The following is a 22,782-nucleotide window of genomic DNA, read 5'->3' on the forward strand; positions in this document are numbered from 1 at the left end:
TACTTGGAACCATATAAATTTGGCATGCAAGCTCAAGAACATGGTCACATATGCAGCACAAATTTGCAAAGAATAAAGCACTAGAACAAAAACTAATTGGACCAATGGAGGAGTCACATACCAAGGAACAATCTCCCCAAGCAGTTTTGCGAGAGGTGCTTTGAGCAAGGAGATCGAAAATCACAGAAAAAGTGGCTGGAACTCGTGCTTGAGTTGGTTTTTCGGGTTTGTGTGAGACAGAGGAAGAAGATGGGTGCTGGGATAAGTGGAGGAGGGCCACCATGGGCCCACGAGGCAGGGGGAGCGCCCTAAGGGGGGGGGGCGCCCACCACCCTCGTTGCCAGGTGGCAGCTCCTCCCGTGGTAATTTTTGCACAGTAAATCCTCAAATATTCCAAAAAAATCATATTAAATTGGCATGTCATTCTGAGGACTTTTATTTTCGGGATATTTTTATGTTGCATGGATAAGTCAAGAAACAGACAGAAAATACTATTTTTACTTTATTTCTACTAATTAACAGAAAATATAGAGAGGGTACAGAAGGTTGTGCTTCTAGTTTCATCCATCTCATGCTCATAAAAAAGAATCCACTAACAAGGTTGATCAAGTCTTGTTAACAAACTCATTTCGATAATCATGAAACCGGAGAAATTTCGAATAACACTAAGTTACCTCAACGGGGATATGCACATCCCCTATAATAAGTATATCATATTTCTTTTTGACAGTAGGAAGAGGAAATTCAAAACCTCCAATTATAATCGATGGAATTTTTCTAATGGAATTGATACTATGAACTTGAGGTTCTTTCCTCGGAAAGTGTACCGTATGCTCATTACCATTAAAATGAAAAGTGACATTGCCTTTGTTGCAATCAATAACAGCCCCTGCAGTATTAAGAAAAGGTCTTCCAAGAATAATAGACATACTATCATCCTTGGGAATATCAAGTATAACAAAGTCTGTTAAATTGTAATGTTTGCAACCACAACAGGCACATCCTCACAAATACCGATAGGTATAGCAGTTGATTTATCAGCCATTTGCAAAGATATTTCGGTAGGTGTCAGCTTATTCAAGTCAAGTCTACGATATAAAGAGAGAGTCATAACACTAACACCGGCTCCAAGATCACATCAAGCAGTTTTAATATAATTTCTTTTAATGGAGCAAGGTATAGTAGGTACTCCGAGATCTCCAAGTTTCTTTGGTATTCCACCCTTAAAAGTATAATTAGCAAGCATGGTGGAAATTTTAGCTTCCGGTATCTTTCTTTTATTAGTAATGATATCCTTCATATATTTAGCATAAGGATTTGTTTTGAGCACATCAGTTAATCGCATACGCAAAAAGATAGGCCTAATCATTTCAGCAAAGCGCTCAAAATCCTCATCATCCTTTTCTTGGATGGTTTCGGAGGAAAAGGCATGGGTTTCTGAACCCAAGGTTCCCTTTCTTTACCATGTTTCCTAGCAACAAAGTCTCTTTTATTATAACATTGATTCTTTGATTGTGGGTTATCAAGATCAATAGCAGGTTCAACTTCTGCATCATTGTCATTACTAGGTTGAGGATCATCATGAACATCATCATTAATATTTTCATTAGGTTCATGTTCATTACCAAATTGTGTTTCAGCATCAGACATAGATATATCATTTGGATTATCAGGTGGTTCAGCAATAGGTTCACTAGAAGTTTGCACAGTTCTATCATTTTTCTTCTTCTTCTTTTTAGCAGAACTAGGAACATCAATATTGTTTCTTTGAGAATCTTGCTCGATTCTCTTAGGGTGGCCTTCAGGATACAAAGGTTCATGAGTCATTCTACCAGTTCTAGTAGCAACTCTAACAGCATAATCATTTTTCTTACTCTTCATTTCATCAAGCACTTCTTTTTGAGCCTTAAGTACTTGTTCTACTTGAGTGGTAACCATAGAAGCATGTTTGCTAACAAGTTTAAGTTCACCTTTAATATTAGCCATATAATCACCCAAGCGTCTAATCATATAAGCATTTTCTTTTAATTGTCTACCAAAATAAGCATTGAAGTCATCTTGCTTAAACATAAAGTTATCAAACTCATCCAAGCACTGACTAGCAATTTTAGTAGGAGGGACTTCAGCTTTATCATATCTATAGAGAGAATTTACCTTTACTACCTGTGTCGGGATATCGGGATCAGGAGGTTCTTCAATAAATAAAGAATTGAGATCATATGTTTCTTCAACAGGCGGTATATTAAGACCATGTATTTCTTCAATAGGCGGTAAATTCTTAACGTCTTCAGCTTTAATACCTTTTTCTTTCATAGATTTCTTTGCCTCTTGCATATTTTCGGGACTGAGAAATAGAACACCTCTCTTCTTCGGAGTTGGTTTAGGAATAGGTTCAGTAATTGGAGCAGGAGCTGGCTCAGGGGGTGCCCAATTATTTTCATTTGTCAACATATTATTCAATAGAATTTCAGCTTCATCCGGTGTTCTTTCCCTGAAAAGAGAACCAACACAACTATCCAGGTAATCTCTAGAAGCATCGTTTAGTCCATTATAAAAGATATCAAGTATTTTAGGTTTCTTAAGAGGATGATCAGGCAAAGCATTAAGTAACTTGAGAAGCCTCCCCCAAGCTTGTGGGAGACTCTCTTCTTTAATTTTCACGAAGTTGTATATTTCCCTCAAAGCAGCTTGTTTCTTATGACCAGGGAAATATTTAGCAGAGAAGTAATAAATCATATCCTGGGGACTACGCACACAATCAGGATCAAGAGAATTAAACCATATCTTAGCATCACCCTTTAATGAGAACGGAAATATTTTGAGTATATAGAAGTAACGCGATCTCTCATCATTAGTGAACAGGGCAGCTATATCATTTAACTTAGTAAGATGTGCCACAACAGTTTCAGATTCATAGCCATAAAATGGATCAGATTCAACCAAAGTAATTATATCAGGATCAATAGAGAATTCATAATCCTTATCAGGAACACATATAAGTGAAGTAGCAAAAGCAGGGTCGGGTTTCATTTTATCTCTAAGTGATTCTTTGTTCCATTTAACTAATAAACTCTTGAGCTCATATCTATCTTTGCAAGCTAAAATAGCGGCAGAAGATTCCATATCAAAAAGATAGCCCTCAGGAATAAGAGGCATATTTTCATCATCACTTTCATCATCGTATTCAGATTCAATGGTTTCTTTTTCTCTAGCCCTAGCAATTTGTTCATCAAGAAATTCACTAAGGGGCACAGTAGTATCAGGCATAGAAGCAGTTTCATCATAAGTATCATGCATAGCAGAAGTGGCATCATCAATAACATGCGACATATCAGAACGAATAGCAGAAGCAGGTGTAGGTGTCGCAAACTTACTCATAACAGAAGGTGAATCAAGTGCAGAGCTAGATGGCAGTTCCTTACCTCCCCTCGTAGTTGAGGGATAGATCTTGGTTTTTGGATCTCTCAAGTTCTTCATAGTGTCCAGCAGATATAAATCCCAAGTGACTCAAAGAATAGAGCTATGCTCCCCAGCAACGGCGCCAGAAATTTGTCTTGATAACCCACAAGTATAGGGGATCGCAACAGCTTTCGAGGGTAGAGTATTCAACCCAAATTTATTGATTCGACACAAGGGGAGCCAAAGAATATTCTCAAGTATTAGCGGTTGAGTTGTCAATTCAACCACACCTGGAAACTTAGTATCTGCAGAAAAGTGTTTAGTAGCCAATTAATATGATAGTGGTGGTAGCAGCAACAAAAGTAAAGACGGCAAAAGTAATGTTTTTGGTATTTTGCAGTGATTGTAATAGTAGCAGCGGGAAAGTAAATAAGCATAAACCAGTATATGGAAAACTCGTAGGCACCGGATTAATGATGGATAATTATGCCAGATGCGGTTCATCATGTAACAGTCATAACATAGGGTGACACAGAACTAGCTCCAATTCATCAATGTAATGTAGGCATGTATTCCGTATATAGTCATACGTGCTTATGGAAAAGAACTTGCATGACATCTTTTGTCCTACCCTCCCATGGCAGCGGGGTCCTATTGGAAACTAAGGGATATTAAGGCCTCCTTTTAATAGAGAACCGAAACAAAGCATTAGCACATAGTGAATACATGAACTCCTCAAACTATGGTCATCACCGGGAGTGGTCCCGATTATCGTCACTTCGGGGTTGCCTGATCATAACACATAGTAGGTGACTATAGACTTGCAAGATAGGATCAAAAACTCACATATATTCATGAAAACATAATAGGTTCAGATCTGAAATCAATGCACTCGGGCCCTAGTGACAAGCATTAAGCATAGCAAAGTCATAGCAACATCAATCTCAGAACATAATGGATACTAGGGATCAAACCCTAACAAAACTAACTCGATTACATGATAAATCTCATCCAACCCATCACCGTCCAGCAAGCCTACGATGGAATTACTCACGCACGGCGGTGAGCATCATGAAATTGGTGATGGAGGATGGTTGATGATGACGACGGCGACGAATCCCCCTCTTCGGAGCCCCGAACGGACTCCAGATCAGCCCTCCTGAGAGGTTTTAGGGCTTGGCGGCGGCTCCGTATCGTAAAACGCGATGATTTCTTCTCTCTGATTTTTTTTCTCTCCGAAAGCAAATACATAAAGTTGGAGTTGGCGTCGGAGGGCATACAGGGGGCCCACGAGGTAGGGGGGCGCGCCCTAGGGGGGGCGACGCCCCCACCCTCGTGAACAGGGTGTGGGCCCCCTGGTCTTCATCTTTGGCGAGGATTTTTTTTATTTTTTCTAAGATGTTCCGTGGAGTTTCAGGTCATTCCGAGAATATTTGTTTTCTGCACATAAAACAACATCATGGCAATTCTGCTGAAAACAACGTCAGTCCGGGTTAGTTCCATTCAAATCATACAAGTTAGAGTCCAAAACAAGGGCAAAAGTGTTTGGAAAAGTAGATACGACGGAGACATATCACACAACATGTCCCTAGTGAGCCTCTAGTGGACTAGCTCATTGATCAATAGATGGTTACAGTTTCCTGACCATGGACATTGGATGTCATTGATAACGGGATCACATCATTAGGAGAATGATGTGATGGACAAGACCCAGTCCTAAGCATGGCGCAAGATCGTGTAGTTCGTCTGCTAAAGCTTTTCTAATGTCAAGTATCTTTTCCTTAGACCATGAGATTGTGCAACTCCCGGATACTGTAGGAATACTTTGGGTGTGCCAAACATCACAACGTAACTGGGTGGCTATAAAGGTGCACTATGGGTATCTCCGAAAGTGTCTGTTGGGTTGGCACGAATCGAGACTGGGATTTGTCACTCCGTATGACGGAGAGGTATCTTTGGGCCCACTCGGTAAGACATCATCATAATGAGCTCAATGTGACTAAGGGTTGATCACGGGATGATGTGTTGCGGAATGAGTAAAGTGACTTGCCGGTAACGAGATTGAAGGAGGTATTGGGATACCGACGATCGAATCTCGGGCAAGTAACGTACCGATTGACAAAGGGAATTGTATACGGGATTGCTTGAATCCTCGACATCGTGGTTCATCTGATGAGATCATCGTGGAACATGTGGGAGCCAACATGGGTATCCAGATCCTGCTGTTGGTTATTGGCCGGAGAGTTGTCTCGGTCATGTCTGCATGGTTCCCGAACCCGTAGGGTCTACACACTTAAGGTTCGATGACGCTAGGGTTATTAGGAAGATTTGTATGTGATTACCGAATGTTTTTCGGAGTCCCGGATGAGATCCCGGACGTCACGAGGAGTTCCAGAATAGTCCGGAGGTGAAGATTTATATATGGGAAGTTATCATACGGTCAACGGAAATATTCGGGGGTATGTCGGTATTGTACCTAGACCACCGGAGGGGTTCCGGGGGTCCACCGGGAGGGTCCACCTGCCCTGGAGGGCCTTGTGGGCTGTAGGTGGAAGGGAACCAGCCCCTAGTGGGCTGGGCGCCATCCCACCCTAGGGTCCATGCACCTAGGGTTTGGGGGAACCCTAAAGGGGGGCGCCACCCTTGCTTGGGGGGCAAGCCCCCCTCCCCCTTGGTCGCCGCCCCCCTCTAGATCTCATCTAGAGGGGCCGGCCCCCCTTCCCCCTTCTCCCTATGAATAGAGGGGCGAGGGGAGGGCTGCAACACCACATCCAAGGCGCAGCCCCTCCCCTCCCCAACACCTCTCCTCCTTCGCGTGAGCTTGGCGAAGCCCTGCCGGAGAACTGCCACTCCATCACCACCATGCCATCGTGCTGCTGTTGGAGCCTTCTTCCTCAACTTCTCCCTCCTCCTTGCTGGATCAAGGCGCGGGAGACATCACCGGGCTGCACGTGTATTGAACGCAGAGGCACCGTTGTTCGGTGCTTAGATCGGATTCGGCCGCGATCTGAATCGCTACGTGTACGACTCCTCCAACCGCGTTCTTGCAACGCTTCCGACTAGCGATCTTCAAGGGTATGAAGATGCACTCCCCTCTCTCTCGTTGCTAGTTACTCCATAGATTGATCTTGGTGATGCGTAGAATTTTTTTAATTTCTGCAACGATCCCCAACAGTGGCATCATGAGCTAGGTCTATGCGTAGTTTCTATGCACGAGTAGAACACAAGTTGTTGTGGGCGTCAATTTTGTCAATGTACTTGCCGTTACTAGTCTTATCTTGATTCGGCGGCATCGTGGGATGAAGCAGCCCGGACCGACCTTACACGTACGCTTACGTGAGACTGGTCCCACCGACTGACATGCACTAGTTGCATAAGGTGGCTAGCGGGTGTCTGTCTCTCCCACTTTAGTCGGATCGGATTCGATGAAAAGGGTCCTTATGAAGGGTAAATAGAAATTGGCATATCACGTTGTGGTTTTGGCGTAGGTAAGAAACGTTCTTGCTAGAAATCTATAGCATCCACGTAAAAAAAACTTGCAACAACAACTAGAGGACGTCTAACTTGTTTTTGCAGTATATGTTGTGTGATGTGATATGACCAAAAGGATGTGATGAATGATATATGCGATGTATGAGATTGATCATGTTCTTGTAATAGGAATCACGACTTGCATGTCGATGAGTATGACAACCGGCAGGAGCCATAGGAGTTGTCTTAATTTATTTATGACCTGCATGTCAACATAAACGTGATGTAATTACTTTACTTTATCGCTAACCGTTAGCCATAGTAGTAGAAGTAATAGTTGGCGAGACAACTTCAGTAAGACACGATGATGGAGGTCATGGTGTCATGCCGGTGACGATGATGATCATGGCGCCCCGAAGATGGAGATCAAAAGGAGCAAAATGATATTGGCCATATCATGTCACTATTTGATTGCATGTGATGTTTATCATGTTTTACATCTTATTTGCTTAGAACGACGGTAGCATAAATAAGATGATCCCTCATTAAAATATCAAGAATGGTGTTCCCCTAACTGTGCACCGTTGCTAAGGTCCATTGTTCCGAAGCACCACGTGATGATCGGGTGTGATAGGTTCTAACGTTTGCATACAACGGGTGTAAGCCAGATTTACACATGCAATACACTTAGGTTGACTTGATGATCCTAGCATGTACAGACATGGCCTCGGAACACGGAAGACCGAAAGGTAGAACATGAGTCGTATAGAAGATACGATCAACATGAAGATGTTCACCGATGATGACTAGTCCGTCTCACGTGATGATCGGACACGGCCTAGTTGACTCGGATCATGTATCACTTAGATGACTAGAGGGATGTCTATCTGAGTGGGAGTTCATTAAATAATTTGATTAGATGAACTTAATTATCATGAACATAGTCTAAAAAACTTTGCAATATGTCTTGTAGATCAAATGGCCCATGCTAATGGTGCCCTCAACTTCAACGCATTCCTAGAGAAAACAAAGCTGAAAGACGATGGCAGCAACTACACGGACTGGGTCCGTAACTGAGGATTATCCTCATAGCTGCAAAGAAAGCATATGTCCTTGATGCACCGCTAGGTGAAGCACCTATTTTCCCAGCAGATCAAGATGTTATGAACGCCTGGCAGACGCGTAGTGATGATTACTCCCTGGTTCAGTGCGGCACGCTTTACAGCTTAGAACCGGGGCTCCAAAAGTGTTTTGAGCAACACGGAGCATATGAGATGTTCCAAGAGCTGAAAATGGTTTTTCAAGCTCATGCCCGGGTCGAGAGATATGAAGTCTCCGACAAGTTCTACAGTTGTAAGATGGAAGAGAATAATTCCGTCAGCGAGCACATACTCAAAATGTCTGGGTTGCACAACTGCTTGTCTCAACTGGGAGTTAATCTCCCGGATGATGTGGTCGTTGGCAGAATCCTTCAGTCGCTCCCACCCAGCTACAAGAGCCTTGTCATGAACTTCAATATGCAGGGGATGGAAAAGACCATTCCTGAGCTATATTCAATTCTGAAATCAGCAGAGGTGGAAATCAAAAAGGAACATCAAGTGTTGATGGTGAGTAAAACAACTAAGTTCAAGAAAGGCAAGGGTAAAAAGAAATTCAAGAAGGACGGCAAGGGAGTTGCCGCGCCCGGTAAGCAAGCTGCCGGGAAGAAGCCAAAGAATGGACCCAAGCCTGAGACTGAGTGCTTTTATTGCAAGGGAAACGGTCACTTGAAGCGGAACTGCCCCAAGTACTTAGCGGATAAGAAGGCCGTCAATGTCAAAGGTATATGTGATATACATGTTATTGATGTGTACCTAACCAGTGCTCGTAGTACCTCCTGGGTATTTGATACCGCTGCGGTTGCTCATATTTGTAACTCAAAACAGGAGCTGCGGAATAAACGGAGACTGGCAAAGGACGAGGTGACGATGCGCGTCGGGAATGGTTCCAAGGTCGATGTGATCACCGTCGGCACGCTACCTCTACATTTACCTATGGGATTAGTTTTAAACCTCAATAATTGTTATTTAGTACCAGCTTTGAGCATGAACATTGTATCTGGATCTCGTTTAATGTGAGATGGCTACTCATTTAAATCTGAGAATAATGGTTGTTCTATTTATATGAGAGACATGTTTTATGGTCATGCCCCACTGGTCAATGGTTTATTCTTATTTAATCTCGAACGTGATGTTACACATATTCATAGTGTGAATGCCAAAAGATGTAAGGTTGATAATGATAGTCCCACATACTTGTGGCACTACCGCCTTGGTCACATTGGCGTCAAACGCATGAAGAAACTCCATGCAGATGGACTTTTGGAGTCTCTTGATTATGAATCATTTGACACGTGTGAACCATGCCTCATGGGCAAAATGACCAAGACTCCGTTCTCCGGAACAATGGAGCGAGCAACCAACTTATTGGGAATCATACATACTGATGTGTGCGGTCCAATGAGTGTTGAGGCTCGCGGAGGCCATCGTTATGTTCTCACCCTCACTGATGACTTCAGTAGATATGGGTATGTCTACTTAATGAAACACAAGTCTAAGACCTTTGAAAAGTTCAAGGAATTTCAGAGTGAGGTTGAGAATCAACATGACAGGAAAATCAAGTTATTACGATCAGATCGTGGGGGAGAATATTTGAGTAACGAATTTGGCACACACTTAAGGAAATGCGGAATTGTTTCACAACTCACGCCACCTGGAACACCTCAGTGTAATGGTGTGTCCGAACGTCGTAATCGCACTGTATTGGATATGGTACGATCTATGATGTCTCTTACCAATCTACCGCTGTCATTTTGGGGTTATGCTATAGAGACTGCCGCATTCACTTTAAATAGGGCTCCGTCGAAAACCGTTGAGACGACACCGTATGAATTGTGGTTTGGTAAGAAACCTAAGATGTCGTTTCTGAAAGTTTGGGGATGCGATGCTTATGTCAAGAAACTTCAACCTGAAAAGCTCAAACCCAAATCGGAAAAATGCATCTTCATAGGATACCCTAAGAAAACTATTGGGTATACCTTCTACCTCAGATCCGAAGGCAAGATCTTTGTTGCCAAGAATGGATCCTTTGTAGAGAAAGAGTTTATCTCGAAAGAAGTAAGTGGGAGGAAAGTGGAACTTGATGAAGTATTGCCTCTTGAACCGAAGAGTGGAGCAGCTCAACAAAATGTTTCTGAGGTGCCTGCACCGACTAGAGAGGAAGTTAATGATGATGATCATGAAACTTCAGATCAAGTTGCTACTAAACTTCGTAGGTCCACAAGGACACGTTCCGCACCAGAGTGGTACGGCAACCCTGTCCTGGAAATCATGTTGTTAGACAATGGTGAACCTTCGAACTATGAAGAAGCAATGGCGGGCCCAGATTCCGACAAATGGCTGGAAGCCATGAAATCCGAGATAGGATCCATGTATGAAAACGAAGTATGGACTTTGAATGACTTGCCCGATGATCGGCGAGCCATAGAAAATAAATGGATCTTTAAGAAGAAGACAGACGCGGATGGTAATGTGACCATCTATAAGGCTCGGCTTGTCGCTAAGGGTTATCGACAAGTTCAAGGGTTGACTACGATGAGACTTTCTCACCCGTAGCGAAGCTGAAGTCCGTCCGAATCATGTTAGCAATTGCTGCATTCTATGATTATGAGATATGGCAAATGGACGTCAAAACGGCATTCCTTAATGGTTTCCTTAAGGAAGAATTGTATATGATGCAGCCAGAAGGTTTTGTTGATCCTAAGAATGCTGACAAGGTGTGCAAGCTCCAACGCTCAATCTATGGGCTGGTGCAAGCATCTCAGAGTTGGAACATTCGATTTGATGAGATGATCAAAGCGTTTGGGTTTACGCAGACTTATGGAGAAGTCTGTGTTTACAAGAAAGTGAGTGGGAGCTCTGTAGCATTTCTCATATTATATGTGGATGACATACTATTGATGGGAAATGATATAGAATTCTTGGAAAGCATAAAGGCCTACTTGAACAACTGTTTTTCAATGAAGGATCTTGGAGAAGCTGCTTATATATTAGGCATCAAGATCTATAGAGATAGATCGAGACGCCTCATTGGTCTTTCACAAAGTACGTACCTTGACAAGATATTGAAGAAGTTCAATATGGATCAGTCCAAGAAGTGGTTCTTGCCTGTATTGCAAGGTATGAGATTGAGCACGGCTCAATGCCCAACCATGGCAGAAGATAGAGAAAAGATGAGTGTCGTCCCCTATGCCTCGTCCATAGGGTCTATTATGTATGCCATGCTGTGTACCAGACCTGATGTAAACCTTGCCATAAGTTTGGTAGGAAGGTACCAAAGTAATCCCGGCATGGAACACTGGACAGCGGTCAAGAATATCCTGAAGTACCTGAAAAGGACTAAGGATATGTTTCTCGTTTATGGAGGTGACGAAGAGCTCGTCGTAAAGGGGTACGTCAATGCTAGCTTCGACACAGATCTAGATGACTCCAAGTCACAAACCGGATACGTGTATATTTTGAATGGTGGGGCAGTCAGCTGGTGTAGTTGCAAGCAAAGCGTAATGGCGGGATCTACATGTGAAGCGGAGTACATGGCAGCCTCGGAGGCAGCACAAGAAGCAATCTGGATGAAGGAGTTCATTACCGACCTAGGAGTTATTCCCAACGCGTCGGGCCCGATTACTCTCTTCTGTGACAACACTGGAGCTATTGCCCTTGCCAAGGAGCCCAGGTTTCACAGGAAGACTAGGCATATCAAGCGTCGCTTCAACTCCATTCATGAAAATGTTCAAAATGGAGACATAGATATTTGTAAAGTGCATACGGACCTGAATGTCGCAGATCCGTTGACTAAACCTCTTCCTCGAGCAAAACATGATCAACACCAGAACTCTATGGGTGTTCGATTCATCACAATGTAACTAGATTATTGACTCTAGTGCAAGTGGGAGACTATTGGAAATATGCCCTAGAGGCAATAATAAAATGGTTATTATTATATTTCCTTGTTCATAATAATTGTCTATTGTTCATGCTATAATTGTGTTATCCGGAAATCATAATACATGTGTGAATACATAGACCACAACATGTCCCTAGTGAGCCTCTAGTTGACTAGCTCATTGATCAATAGATGGTTACAGTTTCCTGACCATGGACATTGGATGTCATTGATAACGGAATCACACCATTAGGAGAATGATGTGATGGACAAGACCCAATCCTAAGCATAGCGCAAGATCGTGTAGTTCGTCTGCTAAAGCTTTTCTAATGTCAAGTATCTTTTCCTTAGACCATGAGATTGTGCAACTCCCGGATACTGTAGGAATACTTTGGGTGTGCCAAACGTCACAACGTAACTGGGTGGCTATAAAGGTGCACTACGGGTATCTCTGAAAGTGTCTGTTGGGTTGGCACGAATTGATATTGGGATTTGTCACTCCGTCTGACGGAGAGGTATCTCTGGGCCCACTTGGTAAGACATCATCGTAATGAGCTCAATGTGACTAAGGGTTGGTCACAGGATGATGTGTTGTAGAACGAGTAAAGTGACTTGCCGGTAACGAGATTGAACGAGGTATTGGGATACCGATGATCGAATCTCAGGCAAGTAACGTATCGATTGACAAAGGGAATTGTATACGGGATTGCTTGAATCCTCGACATCATGGTTCATCCGATGAGATCATCGTGGAACATGTGGGAGCCAACATGGGTATCCAGATCCCGCTGTTGGTTATTGGCCGGAGAGTTGTCTCGGTCATGTCTGCATGGTTCCCGAACCCGTAGGGTCTACACACTTAAGGTTCGATGACGCTAGGGTTATTAGGAAGATTTGTATGTGATTACCGAATGTTGTTCGGAGTCCCGGATGAGATCCCGGACGTTACGAGGAGTTCCGGAATAGTCCGGAGGTGAAGATTTATATATGGGAAGTCATCATACGGTCACAGGAGATATTCGGGGGTATGCCGGTATTGTACCGGGACCACCGGAGGGGTTCCGGGGGTCCACCAGGAGGGTCCACCTGCCCTGGAGGGCCTTGTGGGCTGTAGGTGGAAGGGAACTAGCCCCTAGTGGGCTGAGCGCCATCCCACCCTAGGGCCCATGCGCCTAGGGTTTGGGGGGAACCCTAAAAGGGGCGCCACCCTTGCTTGGGGGGCAAGCCCCCTCCCCCTTGGCCGCCGCCCCCCTCTAGATCTCATCTAGAGGGGCCGGCCCCCTTCCCCCTTCTCCCTATAAATAGAGGGGTGAGGGGAGGGTTGCAACACCACATCCAAGGCACAGCCCCTCCCCTCCTCAACACCTCTCCTCCTCCGCGTGAGCTTGGCGAAGCCCTGCCGGAGAACTTCCACTCCATCACCACCACGCCGTCGTGCTGCTGTTGGAGCCTTCTTCCCCAACCTCTCCCTCCTCCTTTCTGGATCAAGGCGCGGGAGACGTCACCGGGCTGCACGTGTGTTTAACGCGGAGGCACCGTTGTTCGGTGCTTATATCGGATTCGGCCACGATCTGAATCGCTACGTGTACGACTCCTCCAACCGCGTTCTTGCAACGCTTCTGACTCGCGATCTTCAAGGGTATGAAGATGCACTCCACTCTCTCTCATTGCTAGTTACTCCATAGATTGATCTTGGTGATGCGTAGAAATTTTTTAATTTCTGCAACGATCCCCAACAAGTCACCCACTGGGGGATTTCAAACGCAAATAAAAGCAACAACAATCGTCTAAGAGGACTGTAAAGCTCTTGTCTTTGATAAGCAAATTACAAAGGTACTTCTTATTACATTTTATTCAAATGGGTACTTAAGTGTAAAAGGGGCGGAGCAACTCCGCATTCCAAGCACATGGCTCGTCTTTCTTATGCTCGACATTGTAAAGGTGGTATGCCCCGTTGTGGAGCACTCTGGTGACAATGAAGGGGCCTTCCCAAGCAGGAGCGAGCTTGTGTGTTTTCTGCTGATCCACTCGAAGAACCAAGTCTCCCTCTTGAAAGGCTCGACCTTTCACATTTCTGGCGTGGAATCGACGCAAGTCTTGCTGATAAATGGTCGACCGGATCAAGGCCATCTCCCTTTCCTCCTCTAGGAGGTCGACTGCGTCCTAACGAGCTTGCTCTACTTCATCTTCAGAGAAGAGTTCGACTCGTGGTGCATTATGAAGCAAGTCACTCGGTAGAACAGCTTCAGCTCCATAGACCAAGAAGAATGGAGTTCGACCAGTCGACCGATTGGGAGTTGTCCTCAATCCCCAAAGAACTGATGGAAGTTCATCAACCCAGGCGCCTGTTGCATGCTTGAGGTCTCGTATCAGTCGGGGTTTCAATCCTTTGAGAATCAGGCCATTTCCTCTCTCTGCTTATCCATTCGACTGGGGATGGGTGACTGAAGCATAGTCGACTCGCGTGCCTTGGGAGGCACAGAAGGCTCTGAACTCATTTGAATCGAAGTTTGATCCATTGTCAGTGATGATGCTATGTGGAACTCTGTATCTGAACGTCAATTCTCTGATGAAGCTGACGACAGTACTAGCTTCCAGATTCTTGATAGGCTTGGCTTCAATCCAGTTGGTAAACTTGTCGACTGCTACAAGCACGTGAGTGAAGCCGCTCCTACCAGTCCTTAGCGGTCCAACCATATCTAATCCCCAAACAGCAAAGGGCCAGATGAGTGGAATGGTCTTTAGGGCTGATGCAGGTTTGTGGGACATATTGGAGTAAAACTGGTAGCCTTCACATATGTCGACTATATCTTTCGCCATTTCATTTGCTCGTGCCAATAAAATCCAGCTCGGTATGCTTTAGCCACAATGGTCCTAGAGGACGCGTGGTGGCCACAGGTCCCTGAGAGGATTTGTTGAGTATCGCTAGACCTTCCGGGGTTATGCGTTTCTGGCTGACTTCGGTTATACTTTCTGTGAAAAGCTGTCCTCTTATCACAATAAAGGCTTTGGATCGACGGACGATCTGTCGAGCCTCTTCTTCATCCTCTGGGAGTTCCTTCCTAAGGATATATGCAATGTACGGCACTATCCAGTCGGGAGTAATAACCAAAATATCCATGATTAGGTCGACCACGGCTGGAATCTCGACTTCAGTCGGATCGGTGGCACTCTTTGGCTGTGGGGGCTCTTCAGTGAAGGGATCTTCTTGAACTGAAGGTGCATGAATATGCTCCAGGAACACATTACTGGGAATGGCTTCTCTCTTGGAGCCTATCTTTGCTAAATCATCAGCTGCTTGATTTTTCATTCGGGGTATATGATGGAGCTCTAACCCCTCAAACTTCTTTTCCAACTTCCTCACCGCGTTACAGTAGCCAGCCATGGCTGGGCTTCTAACGTCCCACTCCTTCATCACTTGATTGACTACCAAATGTGAGTCTCCATAGACCATGAGGCGACGGACGCCGAGTGAGATGGCCATACGTAACCCATACAAGAGTGCTTCATATTCTGCTTCGTTATTGGAGGAATTAAAGTGAATCTGGAGGACATATCTGAGCTTATCTCCTTGGGGGGATACCAGTACCGTCCCAGCACCGGAACCATTCAACATCTTGGAACCATCAAAGAACATGGTCCAGTGCTCCGAGTGAACTTGAGTCGGCAGTTGCTGTTCGATCCACTCGGCAAGGAAATCCACTATTGCTTGGGACTTGATAGCTTTATTTGCCTCGAACTTGATATCTAAGGGAAGGAGTTCAATCGCCCACTTTGCCACTCGACCAGTTGCATCTCTGTTGTTCAGAATCTTTGATAATGGAGCGTCACTGACGACTGTAATGGAGTGGTCAGAGAAGTAATGTGCAACCTTCTTCGTGGTCATATAAATCCCATAAACAAGCTTCTGATAATGTGGATATATTTGCTTTGATGGAGTCAAAACTTCGAAAACATAGTATACTGGGCGCTGAACTTTGTAAGCTTTTCCTTCTTCTTCCCGCTCGACCGTAAGTACTGTACTGATGACTTGTCCAGTGGCTGCAATGTAAAGCAGTATAGACTCTTTGCTGATTGGAGCAGCAAGCACCGGCTGGGTGAAAAGCAGGGCTTTAAGCTCTGCAAATGCTGCATCAGCTTCAGGAGTCCACGCGAACTTATCTGACTTCTTCATCAGTCGGTAAAGAGGCAGTGCCTTTTCACCGAGGTGAGAAATGAATCGACTTAGGGCGGCCAAACAACCAGTAAGCTTCTGGACATCATGCACACGCACAGGGCATTTCATCCGGAGTATGGCACCCACTTTCTCTAGGTTAGCGTTGATCCCTCGTTCGGAAACGAGAAAACCGAGTAATTTTCCGCCTGGAACTCCAAATGTGCACTTTGATGGATTAAGCTTGATATCATACCTTCTGAGGTTAGCAAAGGTTTCAGCAAGATCAGCCAGTAGGTCGGAACCTTTACGTGACTTGACCACAATGTCATCCATGTATACTTCTACATTCCGACTGATCTGAGTGAGTAAACACTTCTGAATCATCTGCATGAATGTGGCTCCAGCGTTCTTCAAGCCGAATGGCATAGTGACATAACAGAAGCACCCAAATGGGGTGATGAAAGATGTTTTTATCTCATCGGGTCCATATAGACGGATCTGATGATACCCGAAATAAGCATCCAAAAAGGACAAACGCTCACACCCCGCAGTCGAGTCGACTATTTGGTCGATGCGAGGGAGAGGAAAGTGATCTTTCGGGCAGGCCCGATTGATATGTTTGAAGTCAATGCACATGCAAAGTGAGTCGTCCTTCTTTGGGACCATGACAACATTAGCTAACCACTCGGAGTGATAAATCTCTTGGATAAACTCAGCTGCTAGAAGACGAGCCACTTCTTCACCGATTGCCTTTCTCTTCTGTATGGCGGACCGTCGAAGATGTTCTTTTACTGGTTTCACTTTTGGGTCGACTCGCAAACGATGCTCAGCTAGTCCCCTGGGAACACCTAGCATGTTAGAAGGTTTCCATGCAAAGATGTCCCAGTTCTCACGGAGGAACTGGATGAGCGCTTCTTCCTATTTGGAGTCGAGTGTTGCTGAAATGTGAGTCGGAGCAGCACTGGGATCCGTGGGGTGAATATGAATCGGCTTCGTTTCACCAGACGACTGGAATGCTGAATCTGTGGCAGGCTTCTTAGCTCGCAACAAATCACTCAGATCTGCATTTTTTGATACTCCTGCAATTCCACTACTGCCATCTGTGCATCGGCGATCTTTGAGCCCTTCTGGAAGCACTCTTCTACCTTCTTTCGATTGCCAGTGATAGTGATCACCCCTTTAGGACCATGCATATTCAATTTGAGGTACACGTAACATGGTCGAGCCATAAAACGTGCATAAGCTGGACTGCCCAGAATAGCATGATAATCATTCTGGAAATCCACGACTTCAAATGTCAACTTTTCTTTGCGGTAATTCTTGGAATCACCGAAAACTACATCAAGGGCGATCTGGCCGAGTGACGCAGCCTTCTTGCTAGGAATAACTTCATGGAAACTCATATTGCTTTCACTGAGTCTGGACATTGGAATGCCCATTCCTTTCAACGTCTCTGCATACAGTATATTCACACCACTGCCACCGTCCATCAGAACCTTAGTCAATCGAGTGCCTTCGACTACTGGGTCGACCACCAGCGCTTGCCTCCCAGGGGTGGCTATGTGTGCTGGGTGATCGGACTGGTCGATGTAATGGCAGTCTGAGACCATTTCAAATAACTGTGTGTCACCAGAGCGACCATATTCACCTCTTTGTTGATGACTTTCAGTCGACTCTTACTCTCAACATCAGCAAAAATCATCAGAGTGGAATTGACGTGGGGGTAACCATCATCGTCCTCTTCCTCATCCTCAACTTTGTCCGTTTCCTTCTCCTTTTCCTTGGGCTGTTTCTCTCGGAATTGCTGGATTAGGAGTCGACACTGTCGAGTGGTATGCTTCGGGTAAATGAAATTACCCTCTTCATCTTTCTTAGTGTGAATGTGGCATGGTAAATTCAGCACATCATTTTCATCTTGATCTTTTACTTTCTTGGGGTTCCATGGTCCTTTGGGTTTCCCTTTGAACTTTCCTTGAGTCACGGCTAAGGCTTCTCCAGGAGCAGCTGGCTTGGCTTTGCGCTTTTGCTTCCGACTGGAGTTCCCTCCTCCGGTTTCGTGGGCGACTGTTTTGTGCTTGCCACTCCGGAGTCGGTCTTCCTCTTCACCATTGGCGTATTTGGTGGCAATCTCCATCATCCGAGTCAGAGTCATATCTCCTGTCCGACAGAATTTCAGATTCAATTCCCGATACTTAACGCCTTCTTTGAAGGCACAAATTGCTTGGTGGTCTGACACATTCTCCACCGTATGGTGTAATGTGATCCACCTCTGGATATAATCTCTCAGAGTCTCATTCAGTTTCTAAACGCAACACTGTAATTCCGTCAGCCCTGATGGCCGTTTGCAAGTACATTCAAATGTTCTGACAAATACCCGGGCAAGATCTTTCCAAGTATAAATACTACCAGGCGCTAACTGATTCAACCACGCTCTGGCCGAGCCCTCTAACATCAAAGGGAGATGCTTCATGGCAACTTCATCATTGCCACCACCAATCTGTACAGCAACTCGGTAATCCTCAAGCCAAGTGTCAGGCTTGGACTCACCAGTGAACTTACTGACTCCAGTCGCCAACCTGAAGTTGGGAGGAATCACCGCAGCCCTGATGGCTCTGCTGAAGCACTCTGGACCTGAGACATGCACTCTGTTGTTGGTGGAAAATCTCTGTCGTGGCCTTCTCTGTGAGCTCTTTTTTAGTCGACCAGACGCTGAACGAGAATAGATCTCGCATCAAAGCCCGGTTCTCTAGGGTCGACTGGAATCCTTCGCCCACCACTGTGAGGACGTTTGTCATCATGCTGCCGAGGCACATATGACCCACTCCTTGGGGAAGGCGTGGGCACTCGACGATGATCATCGTGATCGAGTCAGTGATCATACTGCTCACGGTTTCTGTACTGATCTCACCGGTCCCCATGTCCCTCATGCCTTGGGGGCGATCTCGGGCTGTGAGACGACTGGACTATGTCTGCAACCATGAATCTACTATGGATCCTATTCCGCGACCGAGATACTGCTGTATTCTGACCCCCCCCCCCCGCCGCTCGGAGCAAAGCCCGGATCTGCACCAAACCTCGACCATCTTCTGACTGGGAAGGTTGAATTGACTCCGCTATTCGGGCCGCAGCTGCGAGATTCTGGATCGGAGTTCGGTATACCTGAGTCGGAGGCGGAAAAAGTTGACGTCGATTGGACTCGGGGATACACTGCCGAGCACGCTCGTCGAGTGCGCGCCGGAGGTTCTCTAGTCGAGTGCGCTCATCCAAGTTGGCCAGGCGCGCCTCCTCCAAGGCCTGGGCCTCAGGGGTTTCTCCAATGATAGGAGTGTGAAGCGCATCCATGTTCCGGCGGCGAAGTTCTTCCCTCTGCTGTGAAGAGAGGGGTTCGGGGCGGTACTCTTCGTGAACACGCGACGGATCGCCGCCCTCATTGCCTCCGTCTTCACGGGTGAAGCCAGGAGGACTGCGTGGTCCATTGACCATCAAAACTTCCGCCGCGGGGTCGCTGCTGTCGCACTCGGATGCAGTCTCGACGGAGCCAGTCGAACAGGCCGTAGAGAGTTTCGTCGGGCTCGATCGCCGTGACTTGGGGGTTGCCGACTGGTGAGCCACCGCATGCCTCACCCACCGCTGAAGCCTCGATCGACCGGAACGTTTGTTCCAGTGGGCTGCAGGGAGGGTGTTCAGCACAGGAGCCGACCGATACTAAGTCGACGGCTGCCGTAGGAGGACGCCACAGACGCACGCGCGAAAGTGCATTGCCCCACGGACGGGGAGCGCCTCAATGTCGAGTGGCGCTTCTTGGAGCCAAGCGGAGTCATCGGCGACGAATACGAGCGCGCCGAGACGGATCTCGCGGCCCTCGGCCAAACCTCCGCCTGAAACCATGTTGATGGGGATTGGAAAAATCGCAACTTCTCCAACAAGTCGCTAAGACACATGCCCTACGGTGGGCGCCAACTGTCGTGGTTCTAAGTCTGACAGTAGAATGGGGGTTAGGAATGTAAAGGCAAGATCTTAGCTATGGAGGAGTTGTGCACGCGAGTTTTACGAGTTCAGGCCCTTTTCGAAGGAAATAACAACCCTACGTCTCGGTGCCCGGAGGCGATCGACTGGATGATATGCATGTGAGTTACAGGGGGTGCGAACCCCTGTGCCTGTGGAGGGGGGTGGCTTATATAGAGTGCGCCAGGATCCCAGCCAGCCCACGTCACAGAGGGTTTAAGGTACATTGAAGAGAGAATGTTACTGGTAACGCCTGCATTAAAGTGTTATAAATGACAATTAAGCCTATAAGTAAATGCCCGACCGTTGTTCATGCAGAGTGTCTTTAGCTCTTCTGTCCGTCGAGTGACTTCTGCGATGGTCGAGTGACATTGATTCTTCCAAGTGAAACGTCTTTGGTCGAGTGGATGATGGCACCCTTTGAATGATCCCGACTTTAGGGTAATGTCCTAGGGGAGGATGTCTAAGTCAGGTCTATGATCCTACCCTAGGTACATAGCTTCATCAGCGCCCACACACCGTGTGTGGTGTGAGCAAGAGGCAACCCACACGGGCTGAGTGTGGGCAGACTTTAGAAGTGCCCACACATGTGGGCGCGGCTACTTCGTGACACACGCCCAACAAGTACTACTCCTCTTCACCTCGCATGTGTGGCACGAAGCAAAAATGCCCATACGTCCTGGCGCAACTACGTTAGGTACCCCGGAGATGAGAATTTACTTGCCATCCTGGTTGGCAGATGTAGTTATCCGGAATGACAAGTGTAGTTGTAAAAGCATGGCAACTCTATATGTTTTGGTTAACTATAGTTGCCATGTCTAATTTCTGATAATTGCCACGTGTAATCAAACCGTAGTTACCGTGTGTGATTAACTACTTGCCACATATAGTCAAATAGTAGTTGACATGTGTGTTTACCTAGTTGCCACGTGTGATCCAACCATAGTTGCATGTATTGTTAATCACAATTGCCATGTGTGTTTATCTGGTTGTCACGTACATGCAACTGCAGTTGCCGTCTAGTAAAGAATCACAGTTGCCATGTGTGTTTACCTAGTTGCCACGTTCGCGTAATTGCAGTTGCCATCCACAACATAGGAGTGTCGTGTGGGCGAAAAACAGTTCGCCCACACGCGCATGAACTACGTGGTGCTGTGTGGGCAGAAACTAATTCGCCCACACAACGCAGATGGCAAATAGCATGGTGCGGGCGTGTGGGCAAACTCTCCAACGCCCATACACCAGCCCCGTCCTATATGGCACACCAAATCCACCTTTACATATCAAGATTCGTGCAAAAAACAGTGAACGAGGATCCACGCGTGTGGGCGAGTTGGGGAACACCCACACGTGTGGGCGTTAGTGTTTCCGAAATAATACGGGACAACCTATCGATCAGGTAACAAGATTTTTTTTCCGCTGCCAGTCCTACTTTTTGGCCGTTAGATCTCCATCTAAGGTCCAGGATATTTTTCTAATTTATGAATATATTTTTAAATACCGGAACATAATTTAAATTCTTGAACTTTTTGCAATACACAAGTGTTTTATTCAAAATTATGAATATTTTTAAAACCCGTGAAGATTTTTTGACATACGTGAAGTTTTATGAAAATCTCAAAAAAAAATAAAAAAAATTCAACAACAACTGTAAAACTCTGGATTTTTTTAGAGAATTCATGAATCTTTTTCTAATCCGGAATATAATTTAAACTCTTCAACATTTTTTTCAAATTCATAAGTATTTTATTCAAAATTTTGAACATTTTCTAAAAGTCAATGTAGTTGTTTATCATATTCTTGAACTTTTTAAATTTACAAACATTTTCTTAAATCTCCGAACTTTTTAAAAATTCGTGACCATTTTGAAAAAAATCATGAACAACTGTAAACTCTGGATTTTTCTAGAATTCATGATTTGTTTTTCTAATTTTTGATATTTTAAAATTCTGGGACGTAATTTAAATGCTTCAACATTTTTTCCAAATCCATAACTGTTTTATTCAAAACTGTGAACATTTTTAGAAAATCCGTGAAGATTTTTCATATTGTGAATTTTTAAAAATTAAAAATCTTTTTAAATCACTATTTTTTTAGAAAAACAGTGACCATTTTTGAAAATTGTGAACAATTGTAAAACTTTATGTTTTTTTAAGAATACATGAATGTTTTCTAAGTATTTTTTATATTTTATGAACATTTTTTGAATTTTGAATGATTTAAAATTTTATGAACATATTTGGAAGTTCACATAAAAATATTAATCTTTTTAGCTAAATGTTACTGTCATACGGGACCCGAGACCCAACCAAACTCTTACAGGTGGGGTCTTACTTTGAGGGGAAATCTTTGAAGCTCTCCTGGGTTTCTAGTCCTAGGGAGCTTATTAAGCCCGACGGATGTTGAAGCAGTCTACTTTACCATTTTTAGTACTTCTTTGAGCTTTTGTGGCCCTAAATTTGTGAAACGTCCAATTGTCCAAGTGACTGAATTGACCTAGAATGGAACATCTCTGTATTTGCCTCGTAGTAGTACCAAAGCGTAGGGCCCTAAAAAGAAGTATTAAAGTGTAGTTTGATTCCATTTTGCAAGTCTTAGAAGACGGGTCGTCTGTTTCGACCGTTTTTTTCTTGACGAATCTGCATCCATTCCTTGAAGCATGATATCAAGGAGGAGCACTTCGCGAACCAACCTGTGGTTGGATGGTTAGGTGGATAGTGATATCGCAGAGCACCTAGGTTCAAGTCCTGGTGCTCACATTTATCCTGAAT

This window comes from Triticum dicoccoides, chromosome 1A (assembly GCF_002162155.2).
Source record: "Triticum dicoccoides isolate Atlit2015 ecotype Zavitan chromosome 1A, WEW_v2.0, whole genome shotgun sequence".
NCBI classification, from domain to species: domain Eukaryota; kingdom Viridiplantae; phylum Streptophyta; class Magnoliopsida; order Poales; family Poaceae; genus Triticum; species Triticum dicoccoides.